Below are 14,327 nucleotides of genomic sequence, written 5' to 3'. Positions count from 1 at the left end.
TTGAGCGACATATGCTTGGTTGTACGTACAGATTTATTCCTGTTCAGCCACATATGGACAGTTCGGGTTCTTAAAAAAACATACTTAGTCAATACCTAGTGTGGTTCTATGGCCTCCTCTTTCCCCTCTCCCCTGAATACATGGTGGAGGATATTAACCAGCACATCCAAGGACATGCAGCAAAAACCCTTTAACCATGAACACACAATTAACAAAGGGTTATTCAAATCTGTACATTTAGGAAGTTAATAGCAGAGAATTTGATGTTTCAGTACACCATTTACACTCATTTATCTCATTGTTGTGACCGTCAAAATGGTCATAACACCCTTCAGCAATCTATTGGTATCTATGTGTCTATCTATGTGCTCCCTTATCAACAATTAATCAAATGTCAGGTGGCATCGATTATCTTTGGTAATTATCGTCGTCTCAATGGCCAATTACAATCAAGCCATGATATTATCCTCTGATTTCATTGACTCCCTAGATGCAAATGATTTCGATGTGAGTGTGATGCAGTGACACACGCCTAGAGCCAGTGGCCCTCATTCCCACAAATGGCCAACGGAAAACACATAGAAATGTAAGCTTCTATTACCATTGTTAAGCTTCTTTTAATTCAGTCGTTGGCAACACCACAACACCAGGTTCATGTCCAGGTTTCTATTTATTGTATTTTTAAGCAATTTATTATGTGAGACTGGAAACTGTGAATGAAATTGCCAATCTTGGGATAAATAAAGTTTTTCTAATCTAATCTAATCTAATCTAATGTTCTGTAGCCTACTGGAATTCCAAGACAATTGTCAGGATATTGATTGTTCAACTACTTCTGCTAAATATGAAAAAAATAATAAACATACTTATATTTGTAATGTTTTTTGTGAAAAAATGGTGCGAACACTGTTACAGGTTCTTAAATATAAGGTCACTAAATGTGCAGAATGACTAACTTGTCCTAATAAATGATAAGCAGGGCTGACAGGGGTTGCTCCATTGCATTTTCATACATAAGACAAGGGAACACTATGAGTCTGAGATTTGTTCTCTGGCAGTTCCTAAGACCACAAGGCTTTTAGTTTATAAATAAACATATACAGACATGACAGCTGTCTAGCTAGTAAGGAGGCAAAGAGGTATAATTCTTGTGTAACCTTCTCGTACTTTGTTCTCAGACTCTAAGATGACTTCTTAGTCAGTGCAGCCAGGGGCCAGACACCACAGTCATCTCCGGGAGAGAGGGGAGGAGAGGATTCTACTTTTGACTTCAAAGTGGGTGGTTTTACAGTTGACTATTTGTTGTCTAATAACATCTTTGCAATCTTGTTCTGTTTGTAAACTACATATATTATCAACTGGGATCAAATTAATATGCATGTGTGTGTGTGTGTGTGTGTGTGTGTGTGTGTGTGTGTGTGTGTGTGTGTGTGTGTGTGTGTGTGTGTGTGTGTGTGTGTGTGTGTGTGTGTGTGTGTGTGTGTGTGTGTGTGCATGTGTGTGTGCATATTTACATTTAACTTTGTGCTGAGTAATGTACATAGTTGATTGACTAATCAAATGTAAAACCTTTTATTTTGATTAATATACATTATACTGCAACAAATTGTTACAACATAACAATGTGTTGCATTTGAATCTGATAAGCTGACATTTGAATCCGATAAGCTGTAAATATCTGATGGAAAATAACATAAATAGTTAAGTATATAGACCATCTGAATAAAATCAAAACAAATGTCAAGATATTTGCAAAAATGTGATAATGTGAGAATTTATTTTAACTATTTGAAGTCTTACCCTTTTATCCTCTGATATCTGTTTGTGCCCAAACCCCACAATGTGATGATAGCACATAAGAGTGTAGCTTTGATGTGTATGAGTCACAGATTATAGCTATTTATTCATTGGGCGAACACAATATTTAAAAAAAATGCCGCATCTTAAGCTCCGAGGGATGTGTAGGAAAAGCTAAATACTAGACAACAAGGGGAAAACCAAGAGAAATGATTTACATTCTGATGTTTTGACATTCTGATAAAACTAGGCCTGGCTTCCCTCTGCCTATGGGCTAATCAAAACAAGTTTACCATGCTGTGATTATTTCCTACTCCCCAGACATTATCATGGCAAAGAAGATTTTAAAACTAATTTTCAAGAACGGTCATTTATTCAGTAAAAATAACAAATACGGCTGTTTTAGCTAAGCCTATTGCTCTGTACCATTAATCATTAGGCCTGAGAGAGGAGCACTATGGGTAATAAACCACAGGAGCCCTCTGTGCTTTGAGGACCATGGGGAACCCTTCTCTGTCTCTGGCTCAATAACATTCATGACTTGATTCTGGCATTGTGTGTGAGTTCACCTCACTAACAGAGGTGTGTGAGTCTGGGTGGGGGGGCAAGTGTGTGGAGAATGAGCTAAAGGGGGAGAGAGAGGGAGGAGAAAGTGAGTAATGGGAAGCATGGGGAAGTGGGTTCTGCTAACCCACTTCCCTCAAAGGACTGGTTTGAAACTGATAGATTAATCACTCGTTACAACTCAATTTTTACGAATTCCGTGTTGCGAATACATTAGTGTGTGTGTGTGTGTGTGTGTGCGTGCATGTGCTTGTGTGCGTGTTTGTGCATGCACGTGTGTGTGTGTGTGTGTGTGTGTGTGTGTGTGTGTGTGTGTGTGCGTGAGTGTGTGTGTGTGTGTGTGTGTGTGTGTGTGTGTGTGTGTGTGTGTGTGTGTGTGTGTGTGTGTGTGTGTGTGTGTGTGTTTATGCACCTGGGGGAGATGGAGTTGTAATAAGCAACTCTATCAATCATACACACTGAGGAAAGTGGTGCTGCCAACACTTTCAAAGCCCCCACGTTCAATACCAAATTCAGGCAGTCATTTCCATATTTTGACAGAGGTCACGATTTGACCGACAACACACACATTACCTGTTTATCTTTAGCAATGAAAAGAAAATACATATATTTGAGCAGTTTTTTTTTATTTCACAAAAATACTGGCGCGTTTTTGTCTTGTTTTTGTGTATGTTTTATATTTGTTAGATGATAGCTGATCCATAGATAGCTGATGGATAGATAGATGGACATATGTATATATATATATATATATATATATATACATGCAGATAGATAGATAGATAGATAGATAGATAGATAGATAGATAGATAGATAGATAGATAGATAGATAGATAGTAAGATGGCTTGATATGACTGCACATGTAAACAAAGTTGTGCAATAAAGCTTCACACAATAACACTCAGTCACAGACAACATCATTAGAAACCAATTTATTTCAATATTCCCTGGCTGACACCTCGACTGTCCCTGCGAGGGACCGAGTTATCAAACTAATGTAGAACTAGCATCATTGTGGCTGCCAAGCAGAACAGCTTAACAGCAGGGAACTTTGATCTCAATAAGCGCTCTCCCACTGTTCCTTGTAACAGATTAATGATTCAGTGTCAAGCAGTGTTTCATTCTCACTTTGCTCTCCCTTAAACAGCACTGCGTTTACGAGTTACCCCGTGCTACTAGTGGAGGGGAATGTGTGCATATGTCTTTTTTGCTTCTCTATTGTAATGCAAAACAATTGAGGCAATACTACTACTACTACTATTACTATTACTGTAATAATAATTGTAATATAAATGTTTTTATGTAATATCTGCACTTGCCAATCAAGTGTACGGGTTGTGAAATATTCTGGGTTATAGATTGAATTAATAATGTAACATACTGTGTGTGGTCTTGAACTCAGTTCGTTCTTCAATGTCATCCAACATAATCCTTTATTTCAACTAATCGTATTTAGCGTTAAAGCAAGGCCCTGTCGAGGTCCTGTCTTTCCAATGCATTCCAGATTTCAGGAACTCAAATGCCAGTGTTTCCTCGTCTCTTAACGTATGGTGTGGGTGGGACTGAACGCTGGAGCCATGTGAATGTTACCGTTCACATGGCTGTGATGCAGTCTGTGATGCAGTCATGCAAAGCATCTGGATCAGCCTAATTAAGTCCTACAGGCAAACAGCAACGGCATCCTTATTCCGCGGTGACGGTTAACAAACATTTTGTTGTTATTTCCGAATAACAGAATGACTACTACATTTTGATATTCTTCCTGAACAACTAAATAACTACTACGGAGTACTGTTCAAAGTCCTACGCTTCGCAGTCCCCCGGGGCTGATGTTACGTCATCTCTGCTGATTCAAAACTATGCTGAAAGTAGATTTCAGAAATGAATGAATCATTATCTTCACCGTTGATGCATGCATGCTTAATATAAACTTTGAATAGCTATGTATACAGAGATGTAGAGACCAAATCAAAAACAAATATATAAAATACAACAAAATAATCAAATAAACACAAAAAACATTCATATATCGCCCACACCTGAAACTAGGGCGTGTGTGAGTTTGTGTGTGTGTGTGTGTGTGTGTGTGTGTGTGTGTGTGTGTGTGTGTGTGTGTGTGTGTGTGTGTGTGTGTGTGTGTGTGTGTGTGTGTGTGTGAGAGAGCAGAGTGCTTGTGGCACGTGAAATAGCCCAGTCATACCCAACCGAGCAGAATGTGACTGGCCCTATCGAGAACCAAACATTTGACGAGAGGGTGTGCCGTGGGGGCCCCTCACCTTACGTCCGCAGGTCTTCCGGGTGGCAGCACAGGTCACTGAGTTACTGGAGGTCCACAACACTCCACTGCTGCCCAGGAGCCCTTTGGTGATCGGGTTTGACTCAGCACACCAGGCTGCGTCGGAGGGCTGGCTCCGGAACCTGGCGGTGTAGGAGTGTGCTGGACCAAGATGACCTGAATCAGGAGCAGCTCTGTCAGGTGAACTTTAGTTTGCCTTTGTCGCTCATGGCGCTTGTTGTCCTCAATTTCCCTTTTTCGGTAATTCCCCCCCCCCCCCCCCCCCCCCCCCACGTTGTTTGCCACCTGAGTTCTGCTGACGTACAGATCACAACACGTTTTCAATGAATACCTGAGAATGTGGAATGACCCAAACATCACTGAAGCAGAAGCCTTTGTATTTGAAACGCTTATTTAAACACCAGGTAGGCAGTGTGTTTCACGGGGGGGGGGATGTGAGCAGACAGGTCACCATAACGGGCAATCAATGGATAAATCAAAGTCACATTGAGGGGGAAAAGGCTCACTTAAATCAGGGGGTATGACCATGAGTGAAGGTCCTGGCCCCTCATGGGTCCGTAGCACAGACCCAGAAAGCCCTCCCATTGGAGGGTGATGGGCAGGCTGTAGGGCCCCTCCCCTCTTTTTTAACCATTCAACAAGGAAACAAGGATAAACCCCAAAAGCAAATCTAAAAGGCAGTTTATCTTTCCCTGGCCTACTATAGAAGCCGCAGTCCACCCCCTCCATCCCGCCCGGGAGGCCTCGGGGCCTTCTCATGCTGTTATCTGCTTGGAGGCTAAATGCTGGGAGACAGGGGTCAGCAAGGTTCAGGCTCCAGTTGTTGGTGGCTACAGACAAACACACGCATGCACATGCCCACACACAAACACACACACAAACACACACACACAGACCAGGACTGTGTCAACAGCATGAGCCTCTGCGATGTCCCACAGCGTCTGATTGCTCTGCCACTGCCTTCAGAGATTGCTGCGCTGCTCCTGCAAACAAGACACAAAATGGAGTATAATTCACCAGAACAGAAGGAAGACTCACCCTGGGGTTTTTGCTGTTGCACGTCGCCAGCTGTGACCAGCCATCCCCTCTCAGCAGCTCTCTGAGCAAGAACGGACATGAAAACAGCATTTCTGCTGGTCCAGCAGTAGTTCAGGCCAGTGCCCTGCATCGGATAGAGGATGTGAATATTTGTTTGAGTACAACTCTTTTGATCTGTATTATTGCTGATACGGTTAACCATGTGGTCAATCATGTTCGATAGTAGTTCTAATGTAGCTTGCTTTATCTCAGCAATTTTATGCTTACACATATACAATACACTGTATTCTTGTCCTGATTTTCCATACCAGAAACATAAAAGATGGTCGAAAATCAGCAAGATGTATCTATTAGCTATGGAGAGAGGGGATGGAGAGAGAAAGAGAGAGAGAAATTATTGGAAGAGATTGGACGGGGTCTCTTAATATGTGTACGTAAATCACACAATTTCCAACGTGGAACACCAGAGCCAACGTCCCCATTGATAACAGATGAAGGGCATTCACTAAATGCATGTTCAGTCGGGTTGAGAAGTGGTGGGTGACAGTGGGCTGGTGCGTGTGAGGCCAAGATGTGGGCTGCTGTGTAGAGACACAACGGATCATGTGGAAAGTCTGTCCGCAAATGAGGGCAGCCTTCATCAGCGCTGGTACCCATGGCACTGACACATCGAGTCTATTATATCCCAGTCACTCGTCTTGTGCTGTAATGAGTGCATTGTGGAGAGCCAATGTTGAAATGCCACTTCAGCATGGTGGAGATGCGAACTGGAGAAATTGCGTGTTACACATGTGAGATAAAGGGATGTTATGGATATTCATTATTACGAGGTGTAAACAAGGTATTAATGGCAGCAATGAGGAATAGATTAAGGGACTTGTAAAAGATGATCTATGTAAAGATGAGTAGATATAAGGTGGCCAACCTTGACCTATGCCGAAGTAGGTCATGTCAGGTCTTGGACTGCACAAAGGCTTACATGAAAAAATAGAAATGCAGAGCCCCTACATTAACAAGCAGCCACATGGAAGCCAATGTGCACACATATACACACACACACACACACACACACACACACACACACACACACACACACACACACACACACACACACACACACACACACACACACACACACACACACACACACACACATACACAAACACGATTGAACGCTGTTATAGGGCCATTAGTCATTGCACAAATGATATAGGTTTGAACGTAACAGGAGCAGACTTTGCAGTTTCTTTACTGTTGTACAGTACTCACATCGCTGGTGCAGTAATAATGTTTGGTAGACACAGAGATGATTTCAAAACGGTGGAGTATACATCACTATGATGATGCAAATAGGCCATCATATATTTTAACTAAAAAAAGAAAAGGAAAATACAATCTCATGAATGACTGAATGCTTTTGTGCAATCATGTGTGTGTGACCTTGTTTGTGTTTGTGAATGGAATGAGTACCGGGTTGGTTATAAAATGAGCTGTATAGGCCTGTAACTTTGAAACAACACAACGCCTGTTCAAATACCTCAAGTAAGCACGTGCTCCCCAGACCACTGCGGGCGGGCAGGCAGGCAACAGATGCTTCTTCCAATGTCAATTCCAACACGCTCCGTGCAGCACACTTCGTACTCCACACCGATCCTAACACAATTATTAGTGATAAGTTCACAGCCTTTGAGTCTGCTGCTGAATCAGAACTGATTAACCACTTGATGCTCCACTCACACAATTTGAACCCCGAACCCTTTAATGAGAAATGCCAATTTATTTTCGCTCCGGGCCCGTATTGATTCAAAGATATGGTGCACTGAAAATCGACACCCAATTTGCAATTCTTTTTCCGCCATACTTCTTCCAAATGTCTGTGCAAAATATTTCATTGGCAAACTGGGATATGTGTAGTTACCGATCAATTCATAAGCATTAGGCCTACCCTAAATCAGGCCAAAGCGATACCAGCCCAAAGCAGCGTCTTGTTAGCTGGGCAGATGAAATTGCATGTGGATGCAGTTGAAGCCACTGCCATGAGTGTGAACACATTGACTACACAACAAGAAATCATTAGCACTTATTAAAAAACTGCCGTCTCTCTTGCAGTGCCCCAAGCATCTCAAAGGTTTATTGAAATTTCATTTCATGATGTTGCCCAAGGTTACATTATTGGAATAATTAATTGTCCATTAGTTTGCTCCACCGGGAAGAAAAATAAAAAAACTGCATTTCATTATTTTCACCTAATGGAGCCAAATTATGTTTGCTGAAAATCACTATGGTTCAATGATGTGTATAAAACAAAACAGTCTTGTTTAATTTGTCCTCTAGGGCGGATAATAATAACAAAATAACCAACCCTCTCTGAATTTTGTTTGTCCATATTCATTAATTTTGTCATCAATGTTTGCATGTTCACAAACAGAGGTTTGAGTGAGTTTCAGTTAGGCATCAATTAAAGAGACTCTAGCTCTCCTCAGTGGAAGAATATATATATATTTTTCCATAGTAGTATACAATGTCAAAAGCATTTCTGAGTAGAGCTTTCACTTTCCATCTCACTTTTGACTGTATTCTTACACCATACATCCAAATGACTATCAGAACCAATATGGATCAGATTTCCCAAGTCCAAATTCGGTTTCTCTCTGCAGATGATACTCATAAGGAAACGCAAACATCAAAATCTGGTCTCACAAAGCTCGTACAGGTCCTGTATGTTTTACAATTTATTCAAATATGGCATGCAATGGATGGATCCTAACAGCGATGTCACATTATCTTGTGACTTCAGAGATCAGATAGCCTAAAACCAGAATACTCACATGGTGAGCAGATCAAAGAGATGAAATGGACAAAACATAATATTTTGCAGACACTGCTCAAAATGTACGTAATAATTGCAGATGAATCACTTAAAATCAAGTAATTAAAAAATACATGTTTGCAGTGACTCTAAGGTGGACATCGTAGTGAGAAAGAATACACAAGCCAAAGCATCACCTGGAAGGGAAATGTCTTCCCCTGTAAGGATGGAGTTCATAAAGGCTGTTAGGTAAACACAAGGCGTGAACATAATAACAGCGCCGTAAACCCACCGTTCAATGGCCAAGCAAACATGTGAAGATGGTTCATTCAGGATTTAAATTACTTTACAATTCTTCATTCATGGAGCAAAGTATTTCGAAAAAAAAATATTGAATATCTACACTCTAAGGGACTACCGTAATATCCCCTATTCCTCCACATTTAGGTCACATGGGGATCTGTTGGATGTGAATGTGGGGGTGTGGCCGTTCTGTCTTCAAACAGCTCTTGAAGGATGAGGGAAATGGCTTCTGTCAGTCCCTAAGTCCATCAAACTCAACGGAATCTTGCTGGTCTTTAAAGAAGGTTCTATGGATAAGAAAGTAAAGTGCATCCTTCCTCCCTGCATGCTGTTAGCCTCCCATGGCCAACCCCAACAAAGCATCTGGTATCTGAGCTCCTCAATGTTGATGCTCCCCACTGTTTAGGGGGGGTGAGAAGCATTAACATTATTCTTGTGTGAGTGATCAAGGATGGCATGGCGCGGCTCCATGGTACTGCTAGCGCGCTTTCCAGTTTGTGCTCAGCTGAAGTGCTCTCCTCTAGGGGACTATTATGGAGGCCGATATTGCTTTCTTTCCTTTGTGTCTCTCGGTACAACTGTACGCCTTTGCCGCAGGGGAGCAGTTGTTGGTTTCGGTGTGTATTCTGTCTACTTGACCATGGTGAGGAGGGCATATAAACTGGCTCCATTTAGGGCAGCACGCTATCCGACGTTCTACAAGATTTAAGCGCTTTAGGGATCCTATTGGCGATGTGTGATGTCAAAATAAGCTGTGCATTGGTCTGAAGGTAGTAGAGCCAGTAGGGGAAGAGAGAGAGAGAGAGAGAGAGAGAGAGAGAGAGAGAGAGAGAGAGAGAGAGAGAGAGAGAGACATTTGGTTACCAGAAGTGACGTGGCTATAAGAGAAGCATTCGATTTAGAAAAACGGGGGAACGAGGAAAAGTGGGGGAGGGTTCATAGTGCTGCAGGGCTTAACCAAATACCAAGCAATATCTATGGAGGGGGAGGTACTGCAGGCATTAGACCAGAGCTCAATACAACAAACAACAAACTGGAAACAACTTATGGGGGAGATCATATTTCAGACACGCAATACAGCTAATCTACTAATATGCACCCTATAATCCCAATATTGGAAATATGTGTACATATTTAGAGAAGTCTGACTTTATTGCATGCAAGTAAGTATTGTATTATATTATTAGTGTTGTGAACTACATTTCCCTCACCTGCCTTGCCCATTAAATTCTGTAATGTACTGGTAGTTTTATTTCATCACAAAGATTATGCGTAATACAGATATTTAACGGCTAAATGGTAAACGCTCTCTGTCCAGCCATGGGCGATTGGAAAGACTGAACAATGTGTTTTCTGCCTTTCTTCCTTCATATACAATACTAATGAAATCACCTTTCAAAAATGATTAACATGTAAAGAAAAATTGGGATCAAAAACAGTCCCAAAATGTATTTTTGTCAAGCTCCGCTAATCTGTGTGCAGCGGCGAACGGAAGCCCGCCGGGTCCCGTACCAAACGCCTGTGAGGCAAAGCCACCTTTGACATTAACCAGTACAGCTTCTGATGTGCCTTCACGCTATACTGTTCACACAGTAGCACGCAGTGAGCATGCAGACAGTGCCACAAACCCCCCACCCCCACCCCCCAATAGTTGCGGGGTATGGGGTGAGAAGGAGGGCAGATTGAGGCAGACCGGCTCAGTATAAAGGCATCATGGATCACCGGTTCCCAACGCCACTGGGTCTTGTCCTTTTCTCCCAGCACCACTCAGGGCATTCACTCACTTTCTGAAAGGGGCCTTTGGATGAATTCAGCAGCTTCCCCCCACTGCCCACTGTACTATGTATCCACTGTACGATTAAATGCACTCACTAAATGCTAAAGACCATGAATACTATCTGGGGCTCTTCAAATATCTCTGGCCCGAAGCCCTGTTCGCTTTATGCGTCGTCTCACAGGAAACCCTCAGAGCCTTACAAAACAAACTGTGATTATAGAGGAATTGTACAAGAAGGATTTCTGTAGCCAAGACCTTAGTAGTTTGAGGAGACATTGCCCCCGTTCCAAGAAGATTGTCTATAATAATCGATGATATGTTAGCATATGAAAGCTGCCGCTGTGAAAAGTTTGCTGTAAGGCTATGCATAATTGGGACGACTCTGAACATTTAGCATACACGACAAAAGGACGATTCTTCTGAAGAATAAAGGTCAGCCTTGAATGAGAATAACCAATTTTAACTGTAAACCGTATTCCTTTCAACTGTATTAGCACGGACCCCCACCCTTTTCGCTTACCAATATATTGTCATGCATTTTTAAACCATTGTAAACCATTGCACACACACACACACACACACACACACACACACACACACACACACACACACACACACACACACACACACACACACACACACACACACACACACACACACACACACACGCGCATACACACACACACACACACACACACACTCATTCCTAGGGATCCATTATAGGAATTATGGAATGTTTGTTAACCTTTAATGTTTATAAGTTAGCCTCTTTTGTTACTAAAGCCTGGATGAAACATCATGATGATTTATATCGTTAATGTTAGTATTGTTTAGCATCTACTTTTGGTTTTTGGTCCGTCTATGTTTTATAATGGTGTCTTGTAAGCCCTTGCGGTCTGGGCATGCTAATGCATGACACAATAATAAAAATAAATCATTCATTCATTCATATACCATTCCCCCCTTTCCTATCAACAAAGGCTAAGGACAGTGCGATACACCTGCCCTCCCTAGTGTGGTGCCTCGGACCCATGGCTCTCCCCTTCATGACAGCAGCCCATGTACTGCTGGGGTCCATGCAGAGAACCGGGGAATCAGGAGCATTGAGGAGCACTGATGTGGAGGATGCTACATCTCATGCTCTCTGCATTGAGGCAGAAAGCCACACATCCATACGGGATGGTATGTCGGCATAACTATCCTTTTATTAGCGGATGACACAACGTCATAACATCCTCAGTGGTAATAAATGACAGGACGTTATGGACCAGCTGAGGGTCTGAGGAGCAGCGTTGGGAGCGACTGGAACAGATCTCCAATCCTCTTTCAGCGTTTATATCCCGATCCGGTCACGCTGCAGGACGTTTAATTGCAGAGCCCTTTACTGACCTTGATTGTGGCATTAATATGTATCATTTACAGCCCTGGCATTGGGAAATCAATGCGTGGCCACGGTATCAGTAATCCAGAAGACCCAGAAGAAGAAGAACGAGAATTTGGCAAGAAAAAATTATAAAATGAGCCAAGGACATGAAAAGAGCCGGAGCTGGGCCAAAGTCTATGAAATCCCATGATGCACATCTGGCTTCCATGGGGCAGCCTTCACATACCAAAGAGCATTGGGACAGATAGTGTCGTCACGGAGGTTACACTGTGAAATTGGTTGCTCAACAGAATCAGGTCAACCCTCAAAGTGTGACAAGACATTCAAGCCATTGTGAACGTCGGCCCTGTTTGGATGCGGTGTGGCATTTGGTGTGGTGTTCTGCAATATGGATTGATGGCACACTGGGGTTCACTTATGTACTATGTAATCACAACACCGTCGGTGCGTGGCTTTGACTCTAGCAGGAATACCTTGAGGTCTAGAGATGATGTTTTGCATAGTAGATGTTGTTACATGTTCGGAATCTGTGTACTACCGCTACTTCTGCTTTATTGCATCAGGCTTTTATAAACGAGATAAATATGGGATTTGATCAATTTCTTTGTTATTAGCGATTAGTCCGAGGCAACCGCAAGCAAATCCAACCGTCTATGTATTTGCATAAATCTCTTCTTTATTTGCTCTATATAATTATCTGTGCAGATTCTTTTATATCAATAAGCAGAAGACGCAGGTATACAGACAGTGTCTAGTGAAAGGAAGCCCTAACTTACCCAATGAGGGGAGAGAAGACGAAACAACAGCTTTTACCCGCTGTCAAGATCCATTTTCAAACCTTTGACCTACAGTCAACACACACTCTTTTATTTATGACCCACACATGATTTGATCCGCACAGTACTTATATGGCATGTGAGAATCCCCATATGATGCTTACATATGCGTTAACTGCACACATGTAGGTAACATTACATCTACATAAACCATCAGTATTCTACCTATGTATGTAGTATCCTAATCGTTCAAAATGATGACGAATGAAATGGATGGCCTAAATCCATCTTCATCTTCGACAATTTTTTGCACAATGTCAATCAAACCTTATGCCATGACCTGTGAACTCAGTGGACCATCAAGTATATCATGGTGTCATTAATGGGGAGTAGGGTAGTGCATCTCTCAAGGTGAGACGTGTGGTAGACGAATGGCCAACACACACACACACACACGCACGCACGCACGCACGCACGCACGCACGCACGCACGCACGCACGCACGCACGCACGCACGCACGCACGCACGCACGCACGCACGCACGCACACACACACACACACACACACACACACACACACACACACACACACACACACACACACAAACAACCTCCCCTTCCCCACCAAGCCCTTCCCCCCTCCCCATTTCTCCTAAAACCTTGCCCCCCTCCCTGGCTACCTCGGCTGGGGAAGATAAATAGGTGGTATTTAACTCTTGATGTGAGGACATAATATCTCCTGCTCAGTACGAAAAAAAAAGCTACATTTGTCATTGCCATAGCGCTTTCTCCTCGGGATAATTGAGCTCCATTGTCTCCGAGTTCTGCCCGGAGCGGCTCCTGCAGGAGTGGACGGAAGTGCTAGGTTGGTGGGAGAGAGGAATTTGCCGGCACGTAGAAATGGAGAGAATGTGTTATTGTCGTGTGTGACACATACCGCTGCCTTCTTGATTAATTGTGCCATTAGCAGACGCCAGTGGTCCCACACTATTCGGATAAGGACCCCCTGGGGAATTTCTTGATGTCTTTTTTTTTTTCTTTTTTAAGGATGACGCAAAGTCCCATCGTAAACAAACAACCGCGTTTGAATGCAACAGCCGGAACACCCGTCAAAGAAATGTCCCCAAGCTTTCGATTGATTCAATTATGCGCCACGTGTTACGTCGCAACAACGCAAGACGTATTTGCGTCCAATCAATCATCATGATGATTCCTTTTTTTTTGGCACGTATGTTTGTGGTAAAAAAAAAAAACAATACTTAGTGCTAGACCATGGAATAAACAAATTATCAACAAAGGTTATTTCAGGCCTATTCCCACAAGTTCCAAGAGAAAATTGCTAAACTTTTTGTGAAATAGCTGTGAAAACATGTGTGTTGTGTAAGAGGGGAGCACAGCGGGCCGTCAGTAAGGATAGAGTAGAGCACAGCGGGCCGTCAGTAAGGACAGAGTAGCGCACGCTCTCTGCAATCAGAGCATGGCTCAAAGTGTCGTATATCTGATGACAAAGAAAGCTAAAGAAAGCTCTTAGCTGGAAGCAAAAGGCCTCACACTTTAATCATAAAACAAGACTTTCCCTAT

Source organism: Gadus macrocephalus, chromosome 13 (assembly GCF_031168955.1).
Source record: "Gadus macrocephalus chromosome 13, ASM3116895v1".
NCBI classification, from domain to species: Eukaryota; Metazoa; Chordata; class Actinopteri; order Gadiformes; family Gadidae; genus Gadus; species Gadus macrocephalus.
The sequence above is the reverse complement of the archived record's forward strand: the minus strand, read 5'-3'. Positions refer to the sequence as shown.